The sequence below is a fragment of the Dasypus novemcinctus genome, chromosome 22 (genome assembly GCF_030445035.2).
Source record: "Dasypus novemcinctus isolate mDasNov1 chromosome 22, mDasNov1.1.hap2, whole genome shotgun sequence".
Classification (NCBI taxonomy): domain Eukaryota; kingdom Metazoa; phylum Chordata; class Mammalia; order Cingulata; family Dasypodidae; genus Dasypus; species Dasypus novemcinctus.
In genome coordinates, this window is record NC_080694.1 from 66,506,809 (window position 1) to 66,523,281 (window position 16,473).

The 16,473-nt window shown below is 38.7% G+C and overlaps 1 pseudogene; it reads left to right on the forward strand.

Moving 5' to 3' along the window:
• Positions 1-1,537: 1,537 nt before the first annotated feature.
• LOC101444589 (protein RUFY3-like) lies at positions 1,538-14,261 on the forward strand (annotated as a pseudogene).
• Positions 14,262-16,473: the final 2,212 nt, after the last annotated feature.

Sequence of the window (16,473 nt, forward strand, 5' to 3'; positions counted from 1 at the left end):
AAAGCATGGTCATGGAAACAGCATGTCTGTCTTTGTGCCTCAGTTTCCAACATTTTCCCCTTTTTGTTTTAGTCGAGGTGACCATGCTTGTCTCAGGTTGCCCTCCTCTGAGAGTCTTACCCATCATTGACTACTGGCCAAGCTCTTTGACTAGGGTAAGTTATTGAAGTGCTTTTGCTAGCACCAGATTATTCATTTGTCCCATGGCTGTTATGCTTTGCAATTTTCTTCAAAAGCACTGTCCTGCACAGGTGAAAATCATGAGCAACAGAACAAATATGATTAGCCCTATTCCTAAAGCTGACAGGAAATGCTGTAATTTCCACCAATTAACTAGATTAAACTTTGCAAAATGTGAAATCATGTCTGAAAAAATATCCTTATCATTGGCTACATGAATTTGATTTTGAGACATTTCTAATATTTTCCTTTGTAATTCAATTATTTCCAGAGAGATATTACTTTTATGGCATAGCAAATGATTCTTAATTTTTTTTCCATTCTATATCAGATGAATTATAGGCAAGAGGAGGAATACAAAAATTGCTTTCATTACAATCACATTTCAATTCTCTTAACAAGTTTAAACTATACAATTAATCTCCAATATGCAAAACAGCCAATTCTAAATCATTAACCTGATTACTTAACTGTTCATCAATGTGTTCTTGGTTATGCCACAAATCACTAACATTTTTATGCCAATCCTGTACATAATGTTGTGTTTGTACTTTCATGTAAAACTACCATAGCAGTAGCAACAGCTGTAATGATTCCATCAGTACCAAAATGCTTATAATAAGCAGTCCAATAAAGTGTCTAATCTGTCTCAAGAATTCTTGTGCATATGTAGCAATAACTGACTTTCAGAAGATGACTGCCATATCCACATCATTCTCACAGGTATCCAGATGCCTTTTCTTCTTCTGGTCATCGCTATTGTTTCTCCATCCTGCAACACAATTTCTGATAGACATGTATACATGGCACTATTTTCATAAAACAATGATTCATTCTTAGTAGTTTTCTTATCAGTTATGAAAATAAATGTATCTCCAACCTAGGCTTTAAAATGATATGTTTGATTAAGGGTCAAATACTGTTTTTTCTTATTTATATTTCCCAACCATTCATAAGTAGGGGCAATTCCAAGAAATATTTTCCACAAATTCTTTTGTAGGTTATGACTATGAGTGTCACTAGCCCGAGGGGCCAGTATCCACTTTCCTTTGTAATAGTAACAGTTTCTGCCACAATAGCATAAGGAGAGGGCACACAGGCCCAAAGTCCATAGGCAGACAGTTCCAGGATTTGTAAAGTTAATGTGATGCACGGCAGCAATTTCCACAGGTCTCAGTGAAATATTTTAACCTCTGGCCATATTTCCACTTTTCCCCCTTTTAGTTTTAGTAAAGTAATGTATACAGTTCAGGTGGATTTTTCTTGTATTACTCCCTGGAGGATTTGAATTGTGCATCTGGGGGCTCATTCCTCTCAAGAGTAGAAGGGATTTGATGTCACAGTCATTGGAGTAAGCATGAAGGAAGTTATGGGGGATGTCTATGAGCTGTTGGCAAGTAAGTAACAGGCAGCCAGAACTGCTGGGCTAGACACCACAAGGTTTGCTACTCATGATGTTTTCCTTTTCAGTTGAGCCACTTTGCCTTTTCCCAGGCTTAAGTGGTAGGGCCCTGGATCTTCACAAAGGCATCTGCATCAACAGTCCTAAATGGGATGTTAGCGGGGTGGGTAGGGACATGACAGACAGTCACCTGTTACTACTAGCAGGTATCCCAGATGTTTTTTCATAGATCTGATGGTGATTTACAACAGCCCATCATTTTTGTCTTGCTTTTAGTATTTGCAGTCCACCCCTGGATAGGGATGGCAGTCTTCAGAGTGACCAGGCACTATTGGGTTAAATCTTTCACTTTTAGCAGGACCTCCTATGCTGCACACAATTACTTTTTTATATTGCACTTTTGGCCTCCTTTCAGAATTGTGATTAAGACCCAAGGGGCACTTGGTTAGATTTGCCTTTGCCACAAACTCCACCCAAAGCCAATATTGGTGCTTGCCACATCCAATTCATAGGCTAAGTTAATGTCCACAATTTACTTTCCTTTTATTTTTATTTAAAGCAGCTTGCAAGAGGTTTCCCTACTTCTGTGAATGACTTTTCTCAATTAATACCTACAATGGTTTTAATATTTGAACTAAATGAGAGATGAAAGATTTTCAGTATTTTAACAATATTACAAATTCTATTAACATGAGAAAACATTGTACTTTATTAATTGCAGCAGAAAGTATAGTTTTATCTTACCCAACCAAACAACATTTAAAAATTTGGTAGAGCAGCAGGGACTTTGCAACTTGTCCCAATTGTTTGCCTAGTTTAGGCTCTTAAGATATTTTTGTCTCTGATATTTCTTTTAATTCTGAAAAAAAAAAAAGGATTACAGTTTAACATAATGTCATCAGTAGGGTTTCAGCCACAGATTTTTTTTCTGTGCAGCCAGATTATTATCACCATGCCAGAAGAGATGGTTGGGCTATGCACAAAGCCCTGAAAAGCGCTGTAAATGTCCACTGTTGGGCTTTCCACAGATAGGGGAATGCAGGCTGGCTTGACCTGTCTAACAAGACAGTAAAGAAAGTTTTAGCAAGTTCTAAAACAAAGTGATAGCAACACAGCTGGACATTAACTTCTTGCAACAAGCTGGGATTGCTGCATACTACAGTGTTGTTATTTTAATCTATGATAAGAGGTTGTTTCTGTGACATATACTCTTTTATAACAATTAAAACCATAATTAACTGCATTGTACTTCTCTTTAATATTATGCTGAAATATTGGTAACTTTATACACTCTTAAGCCTTCATAGGAATCTTTTACTCATACAACTTTAATTAACAGAGGGTCAAAGAAAAAAAAACCTGTTAATTTTATAACACTTTTAAACACCTTCCATTCAACTTATAACATACTAAATGAACTTAACTATTACTTTAATTTTTCTTTCAAGGTAAAAGAACAAATCTCTTGTAATTAGTTTGGAATAAAAGGTTACTTTTCAGGATTTGATTTTGAGAAAGATGGTTTGAATGTTATGTTCCTTTAAAAGCGATAAGAGCTTTCCTTCTTGAAACACCAAGGAAATGATGAGGTTAAAGCACAAGAAGCTCTTTTGATAAAGCAGATTTTCCTTGTACACTGATTATTCAGGATAAAAACTTTTACCAAAACAGACTAATGACTTGAGAAACTTTGAGAAAGAACACAATTTTAACTTTGCATTTGTATACTATTAAACCTTTTAAAATTTTGTAGATAGAGCCATCAAATTTTATTTAACTTTAATCATAAAAATTTCTTTCCCACAAACCTTCTATACTTTCAATATTCACCTAGGTTTTGTCCCAGACTCTACTTTTTCCCAATAATCAATCATTTTATCTTAGGACAAAATCATCTCCTGTTTTCTTAATAATAAAAACACATTCCATATATCCCACATACTAAGTTACCAGGCAAACTTCTTACAACATATAATTGCCATCAACACTATACAAGCTTGTTAAAATAATAAACTTTTCTTCACTTTAAATACTTAGTAGCATGCAATACTGGAAAGAGTCCCTTAGAAGCAAGTTGGCAGGGAAGGCTGGCTGCTGACACATTTTCCTGTTATAAAATTACCTTTTATTTTTATTTTTATTATTAATTCAGGTTTTGATTAATAATGACTTTTTGGAATTAATCCATTTAAACACTTTAATTTAAACAATGCTTTGTTAAACTTCTTATAATTATTTATAACGATGTAGAATATAATTATATTACTTTAAGACAAATTTTATTTTCACAGAACACATTCTCTGACTTAAAATTACCACAATATCTTCTACAATTCACCACATGCATTTAATCCCATGAGTTTATGAAAATTAGCCATCCTATTTTAGGACAAAACACACCTTTTTGAAAAAACTTACTAAATTTCAGTCAGCATTTTCACAAACTTTTAACCTTCTTTAATATTCATTTAAGTTCTACATCCTTCATTTTATCCTGTGAAGAAAAATATTCATTTCAGTCTAGGCAAGAACAACTTTTTATAAAAAGACTTATAGTAATTTTATTAATCAAGACTTACAACTTTTATCATTGTAGAGATATTATTAACATTTACACTTTATTAATATAAGTTCTTATGTAATTTTTGGCCATTTGAATAGAGCTCTCTTAAAAATTTTTATTAATTTATATTACCATCCAGAGGTATCAAAATATACAATGACATTGAATGAACAGACAAACACAAAACAATCACAACACATTAACAGAAACATACAGTTTACAATTAACTAATAATTCTTACTTTCTTACTTTTTTTGGTATAGCTGTTTTCAAGTTCTCCATTATTTCACATCGTAGATTTTACTGTATTTAATATTTCTTCTGGAATCCATGTTGCCTGTAACATGCAAGCTTGTCCTTGGAAACATTTTTATTAGTTATCAGCAATCAGTTAAGATAACTTCAGGAGCATAATTGTAGTTAAGCTCTTATTTAGCAGTTTAGACAGACCGTTAACACACATTTTTGGATGACTACTCTGTAAGACTATACTGAGACTTGAAGTTCAGGAGTAAACTATTGATTTAAAACTGAAAATTCCTTTTTAACCTGAATAAAAAAGTTTGTACTAATTTTATTGTCTTGGTTAAATAGGCCCAATCAGAATTAGCATAGAAACAAAACAGAACACCAATGTTGCCATGTTTTTCTCTTTTTCCAGGGTCTTAACTCTATTAACCTCCACTAGTCCACAGATACATTGTCTTGTAGACAGCAGAGGGTTTGCAGAGTTGCTGCCAGAGTAGTTTCCTTATCTTAGTTAACACTTTAACAGAGATTTTTCTTACAAACCTGATTTCACTAACAAGGACTTTATTTCGTATTTTTGACCATTTTAAATATTTCAATAGTTTAAAAGGTATTGGCTCAGGATAAAACTCAACACCACATTGCAGATTATTTGTATCTGGTGGTATCACATGTAATGTTACTGGGAAAGCAAATAATAGCTGTTTAACATAAGGCAAAGCATCAGCAACATCTGAAAACATTTCTAATTTAGGCTTAGTAACAAGGCAATTCAGTAGGTGCAGAGGGTTGTACTGGATACAAAGAAGATATTTCATTAGGACATTTCACTGAGCTTGATGAAAGGGTTAATATCAGGATGAGGGAAAAACCCTGACGGTTCCCCATTTGCCTCAAGCTCCTGTTCTTGTTCCAATTTACTTTCTTTCATTTCAAATTTACTTATGGGCTTAGAAAATACAGTACTTTCATCTTTCTCTCCTTCCTCAGACTGTAAAGGATCTAAGGCTGCCAATATTTCATGGCATATGGCACATACTGATAATGGAATGAATTCCCTTTCTTGATATGCTCTTTGTAAAGGTTTTGTTACACATTTCCACTGTTTCAAATTTAAAACATTACGCCCCTGAGCCTGAAGCCAACCACAATACTTTTGTATTAAACCAAACAATTTTATTAACTCACAACTTTTTACAGGTGCCCCACTAGCTTTCAACAAAGTTTTTAACACTTGCGAGTATGTTTCCACACACCCCATTTGATTACCCATTACCCTGATGACTTCGTGGAAATGTTACTTACTTAATCTTGAAGACTCGAGTCACTCTGCTTTGGGTGTTCCACTTGACACTCAATGAGATCTTTTCCATGGTTGCCAAAATTGATTTGGAAGACTCACTGACTTCTTTGGGCCCCATGTTGGGTGCCAGATGTTGGAGATTTGGACCCAAAAGGTATAGGGAATGAAAGAAAGAGAGAAAGAGAGAGTGAAACAAAGAGAGAGAAAGAAAGAGAGCTGGGATCAGGGGGTCTGCGAGTAATGACTCCTCAGACAAATTTATTTTCTACATGTGTCATTATATATACTCAAACTATTGAGGTAACAAGTAGTATAACTACACATTAACAATACTTGTAAATTAAAGAACTTATCTCAGAGTACAAAGATTCAGTATTCCTTTCAAACTAAAAAGTGTGTATTTCTCCCTGCCCCGACAGCTCCATCCTGTTGACTCGAAAGGCTTAATTGCTGCATTCCTATGTTAAAAGCATAGTCATGGAAACAGCATGTCTCTCTTTGTGAGACTGCTATGCCTCAGTTTCCAACACTGGGTGAAACTGGATGAAATCCCTGTATGGCTAACAAAGTGATAGAAATTAACTTAATTAGAATTTTGAGGATGTAGGGTTTCACTGAAAGGATACTAGGCCACAAAAATAGAAAAGGCCAGGTGCCTAAAGTCTGCAGCTTCTCCAAGTTGATGGGCTTTATTTTGCAGATTTTCATCCAAAATTGGTTTCCATGTCCTAGATGGGGAAAGGTTACCCATAGACTATCTTGAAGGATTAAACCGAACTGGACCCCAGCCACCATGTTTACTGTTTCCTTCCTGGTGGGAAAACACTTAGCCCTGGACGGATGGCATGTGGGTTTGCCAGTCCTCCCCAGGATATGAGTGGGACAGGTTTTAGAATAAGGGCTAGGAGGAAGACTTGATTAAGCATGTTCATTAACTACCTAGAAAGTGAAGTTCACAGGAACTTTTAACAAGTTCAATATCCCTCTGCATATGATCTAGAAAAGATAACATCATAATCATCAAGCATATATCTAGATTAGGAGCTATATAGGTACAGTACTTAATACCAGTCAATGCACAAATGAATGCATAAGTTTCTTTTTGAGTTGCAATTAATAGATCTAAGCTCCAGATTTGCCACACCATACAAGTTGTCTCTACATGGGAGCAGGCCATAATGTCAATTATGTTTAAGTTCTACTTACAGCGTTCTGGTAATCACTGCTCCACTTAGCATGTCCTTCACACCACCAGCATGCTGGAGCACCACTGACCCTAGAGAGAAGCTAAGAAGGTTTGGCTCCAGTATTCTACTGGCCTGGTGCCTAGCATCCTTCAGCACCATGGAGCTTTTTACTTCTATACCTTCACCATGACAACATTAGTTACAAAGTGTTTTTACTTCAGCAATACAACCCAATGGAATTAAGATTATCTTCCTTTACCACACTTTAATATGCTGATTGATGTGGCCTCTGACAGTTTTCCTGTTATGAAGCTCTACTTTTTGTTATTAAAATCAATTCAATTTCTGTTTAATAATGACTTACTGGAATTAGTCACTCAAATATTTTGATTTAAACATTCCTTCTACAAACTTCTTATAACTATCCATAACCACGTAGACAATAGTTGCTTCATCTAAAGACAAATTCCATCTTCACAATACACATTCCCTTATTTAATGCTACCTTCTACAATACATTCTACAACTTGCCATATGCATTCAAGTTTTGCCCTACATACTGATTTTAAGAAAACCAGCTATCTTATCTTAGGAAAAAGCACATTTTATTAAACAAACATTACAGTTTAGTGAGCTCTCCCACAAATCTTTTATGCCTTTCTATATCTACTTAAGTCTCATATTCCTCATTCTATTCTGTGAAAAAAGAATAAACTATTATTCTCAATTTAGGCATTTCAAAGATTTCCATACTTTATTATTAATATAAGTTCTTTTTTTTTATTTTTAGCCATTTGAATAGAGTTAAGAATTTTCATTGTCAATGCAATATTACCACCCAGAGGTATTAAAACATACACCGAACCAACAGAAAAACACAAGAAGAATGATAAAAGTAGGGTTGTCATAGAGCCAATCCTCATCTGCCCCATATTTTGGTCAGAATATATTGGGCAGTCACTCCCTTTCCCTTGGTCTGATCATTATTAATCCAATGTTCCAACATCCTCCCTAATGGATATCTGGAGGAATGTCCCTGGGGGATCTTACAGATAATCCCTCCCTGGTTGACCTACTGCCTCTATTCCCCATTCTGAGTCTTGTATGGGCTTCTTTCAACCCCAGACTCATCAGAATTTCTCCACCACCAAGGCAATACTTAAAGTCCCTTTAAAAAAAAAATAACTGTTTTCTTTGAAGAAACATAGATCAAAAAAAGTGTTAAATTAAAAAATATGAGATTCCCATATACCCGATGCCCCACCCCCACCCCCACTTGTCCCACATCAACAACCTCTTTCATCATTGTGGCACATTCATTGCATTTGGTGAATATATTTTGGAGCACTGTTGCACCGCATGGGTTATAGTTTAGATTGTAGTTTACACTCTCCCCAAGTCCATTCAGTGGGTTATGGCAGGATATATCATGTCCACCACCTGTCCCTGCAATATCATTTATGACAAATCCAAGTCTTGAAAATACCCACATATCATGTCTCTTCTTCCCTCTCCCTGTCCTCAGCAACTCCCATGGCCAATTTCTCCATATCAGTGCTACAGTCTCTTCCATTACTAGTCCCTTTTCTTACCTTAGCCTGAGCACAGGGTTACCTGGTGAGTGAGAAGCAGGTTTTCCTTCCCCTTTTCTCATGCACAAAAGGCAGATCTAAGCATCTGGTCTCGGGCCCTTCCAGCTGTCAGAGGTGGGCCCCAATGGTGGAGTCCGAGACCACTCAATCAGCAGGGCATGCCTTCTCCTTGTCTTCCCTGGGGGCCTCTGAAGCTTCAGGTCCAAGAGGAGCCCCCAAATTTGTTAGGAAGAAAGTTGTACCTATAAGAAAACAAAAGCTTCCCCAATTGTGGAGGAGAAAAGAATTTTATTAATGATCTTGCAAGAATGAGTGCATGACCTGGATAACATTATCAGCACACCAAACAACAAGAAACACTGATACTTATAACCTAAACCTAATATGCAGGTCCCTCCCCTGTTCCCAATCAATTGGGCACTTCAGGGGTTACAGCCAATCCAAGAGGTCTAACTAAGTTCCTCAGTTCCTGCTCTCAGTTGCTGCTCCCACACTCTCTACACTCCAGTGGGCTGGGCTCTGAGCTACTTTCATTCCTGACATGCTTTTCAATTAGGTGCCATGTTCACTAATGGCCCTGCTCTCACTTGTCACTGTTGCCCCCACTCATTTTGGCACCATTTTTCAAATTCCTGGCAAACCAAAGCTGCTAGAAACCCCTTCCCTCCTGTGAAAAATAAACTTAACACTTTCCTACATAGTTAAAGAGGTCCACTCACACCATTTTTATTTAAACTTACTCTGGACATCCTAAGCAGTGCAAGAAGGCACAAAATTAAATGCAAGACCTATAGTTAGTAAAGGAAGAAGTAAAACTGCCATTATTTGCAATGAGCATGATCGTCTATGTTAGAAAACCACAAAAAATCTTCAAAAAATTACCAGAATTAGGAAGTGAATTTAGCAAGGTCACAGGATGCAAGATACAAGTCAGCACATAAACATCAATTCTATTACTATATACTAGTGATGGCAACTAGAAAATGAAATTTTTTAAATCCTCCACATGTAATTATTTATCAATTGTTACACTATTATAAAATACTTATCTAACACTTTGTGGTTTCTTGGGTTGGACCCTGGAACAGAAAAAGGAAAGGACACAGGTGGGAAAAAGTAGTGGAATCCAAATAAAATCTATGTAGATCCAGCAATTATAATATATTAACCATTATTTCTTAGTTGTAACAAATTACCATGCTCATATAAGTACTACCTGTAGAGGAAACTGGGAGAAGGACATCTGCAACCGCCTGTACTAGTTCTTCAAGTTTTCATAAACTAAAAAATATTCTAATATTTAAAAAGTGGAAAAGAATATTTGGAAATAAATTTAATGAAAAGGATGAAAATCCTTTACCCTGACAACTGTACCACACTGCAAAGGGAAATATAAGCAGACCTAAAAATATGGAGGAATAGACCTTGCTCATGGATTGGAAAATCAATGTGGTTAATACTATACTATAAAGGATTTTTTAGATAGGGGTTCTTAACAAGGGGTCCATGAGCTTGAATTTAAATTTTTAAAAAAGACAACATTATTCCTGTTGGACATGTTGGTGCAGGTGTGGTATATTAATTAAATAAAACACAGTATAGTGTGGACTTAGTAAGGGGCCCGTGGTTTTCCCCTTACTGGATAAAGGGTCTGTGAGAAAAAAAAAAGTTAAGAACCCCTGTTTTAGATAAACAATGACAGAATTCATTGTTTTACATGGAATTTTCAAGGAAGTCTTTCAGATGGACAGGAAGTATATTCATGTGTGTGTACATCTATCTATCTATTTATCTGCATACAATTTCTGTTTGTAACTGTCCTTTCTGGAATTCTGAGTTACCACTTACTGTTACTTGCCATGCAAGGGTGGTTCAAAATAAGAATTAATTCATGAATGTATTTTGTCACATTAATAGAACAATCATCACAAATAATGCAGAAAAGACACTTGAAAAAAATCCAGCATCCCTTCTTAATAAAATCACCGGGAAGTATGAATAGAAGGAAACTTTTTCAACATGATAAAGGGCATAATATGAAAAACGCACAGCTAATATCATATTCAATGTCAAAATATAGAAAACTTTCCCCTAAGATTAGGTAATAAATAGGGATACACACTGTGGCAGTTTGGTATCATTTTATGGATCCCAAAAAGAGAAATACTGTGTTTTAAACTAACCCATTCCTGTGGGTGTGAGACCCATTTGACTGGATTACATCAGGGGGGTTTGATTCCTGTTGAGTCTCTGCCCTCTTGCTGGGTCTGACCTAAAGGGAGATGTGGAGGATAAAGGGGGCAGGCATTTGATTCTGCACCATGAGAGCGAGGATTCCTTAAGCATGAAGCCCCCAAGAGGCTGGTCCAGAGGGCAGCTCAGGAGGAGAGGAGCTGCTGGATGCCTGAGAGCACAGCTGAACTTGGGAAGAGAGCAGAGCAGCAGAGACTGGTGTGGGAGGCCCAGAAATAGACAAGCCCTGTGCCTGGTTGCTTATAGCTGAGCTCCAGGAGAGGGGAGATTCTGGAGGGGAAGGTAGGGAGCTCTAGAGATGGCCGCCATCTTGCTTCTCCAACTGGCAACATGCCAGGACCAACAGTAGCTGACTTTGGAGAGAAAGCACCTTTATGGTGCCTTCAGTTGGACTTTTCATGGCACTGCAATTGTAACTTTTTACCCCAAATAAATACATTTATATATGCCACCACGTTTCTGGTACTTTGCTTTTGCAGCCCATTGGGAAATTAAAACAATCACTGCCACCACTCTTACTCAATATTGTGCTGGAAATTCTCCTGGAGCCAGTAGGCAAAAAGCAATGAAAGGCCTCCAAATTGTAAGGGAAGATGCAAAACATTCCCTATTTGCAGATGACAAGATTGTATATAGAGAAAATACCGGAAAATCTACAACAGAGCCATTAGATCTAATAAAGGAATTCATCAAAGTGTCAGGGCAAAAGATCAATACACAAAATAGCTGTAGTCTCTATAAACTAGTACTGAGCAATTTAAAGAGAAAATCAAGAAGAAAATCCCATTTACAATAGCAAGTAAAAGAATCAAATATCTGTAAATGAATTTAACCAAATATGTAGTGAAATTGTATATCCAAAAGATATTTACAAAACATTACTGAAAGAAACCAAAGAAGACATGCATAAATGGAAGGATATTCCCTGCTAACAGACTGGAAGACCAAATGCTGTTAAGACAGCAATTCTATCCAAAACAATTCACATTTTCAACACAATCCCAATAAAAATTCCAACAAGCTTCTTTGCAGAAATGGAAAAGCCAATCACCAGATTTATATGGAAGGATAAGAGGACCCAATTAGTCAAAACATCTGCAAAAAGAGCAAAGTTGGAGGACTCACATTTCCTGATTTCAAAACTATTACAAAGCTACAGTTATCAAATCAGTGTGGTCCTGGTACAAATACAGACACAAAGATAAATGAAATTGAGTTGAGAGTTCAGAAATAGACAGTCCTATCTATGTGCAATTAATTTTTGACAAGGCTGCCAAGTCCACTCAACTGGGATAGAATAGTCTCTTCATCAAATTGTTCTGGGAAAACTGAATATTTGTATGTCAAAGAACAAAGGTCAACCCATACCTCACACTATATATAATTATTAACCTAAAACCTATTAAAGACATAAATATAAGAAAAAAAATTATAAAACTCCTGGAAAAAAACAAGGAAGCATCTTCAGGGCTCTGTGTTAGGCAGTGGTTTCTTAAACTTTACAGTCAGAGCACGAGCAACAAAAGAAAAAACAGACACATATAAAGCTGTTGTGCATCAAAGGGCTTTAGTTAGCTTTGGTCAAAAAATAACCTATTGAATGGAAGGAAATATATAGAAATCGCACATTGCATAGGGCTAATGTCATGAAAAAATAAAGAAATCCTAAACTCAACAACAAAAACACAAACAAGCTGCCCCAGGGGCCAGAGTCGCAGGCTGGGGGCTGCAGCGGGAGGGACTTTCAAGAGGAGGAGGAGGGAAAGGGGCTGTGGCTGGAGGGCTGTGGCCCAGGAGGAGGGTGGCAGTGCCAATGCCCACATCCTCTGCTCTCCTGCCTACCCCTGCCCAGGTTGTGAAGGCAAAGGAAGGACCAAGCCTGGCAGAGATCACTGATGCCCCCGTGAGCAGGGAGATCTGAGAAGAGCTATAGTGGGTGGTGGGAAGCAGTGTCCTGATTCCCTGATGGCTCCTGAACATGTCCACCTGACCAAAGGACCAAGCTGGGCAGCTAGGGCTCGGCTGAGCCAGCCCGGAACCTGGGGAGGATCTGATTTGACCATGCTCCTCTACAGCAGTTCTTCCTGGTGATGGAGTACCACCTGAAACATGGCTTGGAAGCCAAGAGAACTTTTCTTGGACAAAGCAAACCCTCCTGGGGCCTCTAGAACTGTAGGAAAGCTTGTTAACAGCAGGTGTGAAAGGTCTCTCAGGACTGAAGACACCAGGAGTCAGAGGAAGAGCCTAGCTTCATTTGGACCAGAGCAAAAGAAACTCTGAGTGTATGAAAGATGTGACCAAAGAAAAAGAATTTCTCATGAATCCTATGAGGCCAGTGACCTCACGGTGGAAGAAGAAGGAGCTATAATTGCTGGTCCATGTTAATGACATCGAGGTTGATTTCTGTGTAAAAGGAGAAGGTTTGGACTCCCAGATGGAGTTATAGTTGTTACAAATATCTAGAGGATGGGAGCAGCGGTGAAGGCATGAAGGAAATGGTCAGATTCCTGCAACTTGACCAGAACAACGATATAGAGGAACTCCATGGACATCTGAATGCTACATAAAAAACTTTCAGGCAAAAGTGGATGCTTTTGAAAAATCCAACATTAAACTGACAGGGGAGCTTGCAGCTGCAAACAACAAGGTTATTACCTTGCAAAAAGAAATGGCACAATGCAAAAGGAAGCTCCTTCATAGCAGAATCCATTCAGAAGAGTCCTAAGCAAGACAAAACTTCATTAGGGCAAGCACTGAGTAAAGCAAGAAAGCATTGAAAGTAGGATACACAATTATGACTGGATGTTGAAAAGGAGCTGGAGAGACAGATCCACATGAGACAAGAGACAGGCTTGACTGTGAAGATGCTGGAAAAGGATATCTGAGAAGCAGGTGCCTTCGTGTCTCCAAGGCAGCACCTGGATACTCTCAGGGCTCTGAACATGAACTTACTTTTAATCTGTAGAGTTCAGAATTAGGAGTTAAGTAGAAACATGAACTAAAGTGTCACTTGGAAGAGATGACTCTTCAGGTGGCAGCTACCATTAAACGACTCCAACCAAGATGGTCCCAGGCTGGTTGAAGCCACCCATCTGCTGTGCTGGACAACTAGCTCCCAAGCAGGACTTCAGAGACAAGATCAAGAGTCTGCAGCTGGACATGGAGGATCTCACCAGGCAGTGGAACCAGCTTGAAGAAAGAGAAAGAAGTTTCCAAAACAACAGGAGCCTCCAGGAAAGGGCTCATGGAGCCAGAAGCCAAATAATCGAGAGGCAAAAAATCAAGAAGAACATGTTAAATTGAAAATGCCCTTTGAAGAATCCACAGGCTGGTTTCACCAGTGGATGAGCAGGATCAGCCATGGGTGTCTGAAAACTGCAGTTGTGTCAGCTCAGCCAAGAAGAAGGCAGCATCACCATCTGTAGGGATGTCTCAGCAAACTCCTGCCTTTTCCTTCAAGCGTCAGATCTGAGTGAGTCTGCAGTCCCTCCCCAAGCTTCTGATGAAGCAATATTCCACCAGCCCATCATGAGGCAGGAAGACAAGAGCTGGACCAAGACTCAGGTAGGGCCCATCTCCATGTGTGCTAGATGTCAGGATACCCTAAGAGCACAGTGCTCAAAATCAACTAGAAGCTGTAGGGAGGAATTATTTAAATAGATCAGGCCCAGGGAGAAAAGGCAGTGGGTAGTGGTGCTGGAAGTTTTGTTCATTTTTTGTAATGACTATGAATAAAACTCACTCAGTTGAGCCTTTCTCCTCTAAGCCTAATTCCCTACCTTGAAGCATTTCTTGCATAGCATATCTTTGTAAAATGCTATTACTCATTTTCATGCATAGTGCAAAAATAAAGAGGTGGATGTAATAGGAGATAGTGGCCCAAGCAGATCAGAATAAAAAGGAAAACAATCATCTCCCTCCATTACATGTTAAGATTTGCAGAGGAAAGACAAATGTTAACTGAGATAAAAATGAGCTCTTTGTGTTATTTCTACCAAACTGTCAACCCCAACTCAGGAAAAAGAAAGAGACATTAAAGAGTAATATAAATTTTTAGTGTAATTAAAACAATATTGTATTATGTCAGGACAGAAGGTTTCTGGTAGTGGCCTATGAATGACTTCATTATCAGAGTGAGAAGAAGGAACATTTGCAGGTTTTCCTCTTAATGATTTCAAGAGTAAATATCTGTCCTCCTCAGAACCTCTTACCACAAAACAAGTCAACTTTCTCCCCCAGTCCTGTCCTCCTCCCAAGTGATAATGGAAATATAAGGACTTTTAAAGTTAGGGGTTGAGTTTTTCAAATAGGAAGTGTTGAGGAAAGCAAAGCTAGGTGAGGTGTAGAGTAAAACAAATTTAATATATCCATGGCTGAAGCTAGCTCTTAAATTATTTCTTGTTATATAGGAAATGCTTTATGCTCTGAGCCAAGCTGTGGAGCTGTTGGTGCACAGGATTCTCAGAAAGGGCAAAACTCAGACATCTCTTATTAGCAACCCTTTTGGGGGAAGGAAGAAAGTGCATCAGCAAGGGAAGGAAAGAGATGGAATGCAGTATTTTGATTGTTACATGTGTCCAGATTTTTATTCCAATAAGAACTAAGAAGATACAGTTCTGTGACTGGTTTATAATTGGAAACATCCTGGAACTGTGGTGTTGGATAAATTCTGTTCACTGGAAAGATTTACAGCCTGGGTTAGGGTTGTTATTCTAGAGATCTGACCTGTTTTTTGGTGGGGCTGAGGTTTAAGAGTACAAGGGAAAAATGAAATCCAGTAATTCTAAAAACAAACAAAACAAGACAAACAAGCCAGTTAAACTGGGCAAAATATTTGAATAGACATTTCTTCACGGAAGATATACCAGTGCCTAATAAGCACATGAAAAGACGTTCAACATCATGAGCCATTAGAGAAATGCAATAAAACTACATTAAGGGAGACTTCCAGGAAGGTGGCAGACTAGAAAGACATGAGACTCTCCTCTCTGAAAAAAAGTAGCTAGAGGACAGGCAGAAACAGCCTGGAAAAAACCTCCGAGAGTTTAGGACAGCAAGGGAAGGCTGGACACCACACAGAAGAGAGAGGGGAAAGGAAAAGACCTTCTACAGCAAATTTGTGAGTTAAAGCTCCAGCTGCACTGCCTCCCCCACCCTACAAACAATGTTGAGCTCTCAGGCATCAGGGTTAGCAGCTCCAGACCAAGGGGGCCGCAGGGACCCGCCTCCCAGAAAGGGGAGAGAGAGGGGCACAGCCTAAGGCTGACGCAGCTCCTGACCCACAGATCAGGCCGGCTGGTCCAGGAGCCCTTCCAGGTGCACCACTGCTGCACCACTGCTGGCCTTGGAGCCACAAGGGGCTGGAGCTCCCACCCTTTCACTCTTCCTCTCTACTGACTGGGACTGATCATTGTGGATGCAGAGGGGAGTGGAAAATTGCTTACCCAGGAAAAGAGAGGGGGCTACCAGTGAAGGCTGGGGAACAGCCTCTGAGAAAGCTTGAATCCCGAGGCTCTTGGCCTCCAGGCAGGATCCTCCATCACATTGGTCTGGTCCAAGTTGCAGCAAACACCCTCCACCAGGCATTGATTTGAGAGAGCTGTCAGAGAGCACCACCTGCTGGAGGATCAAGGAAGTGCATGTGAGTGATGTGGGCTACGGGTGGGAGGCTCTTTGTCTCTTCAGAGATAATCTAAGCTGTCTGTGACTTGTGGTTGTGAGAGGGTAAGAGGCTGCAGTCCTGC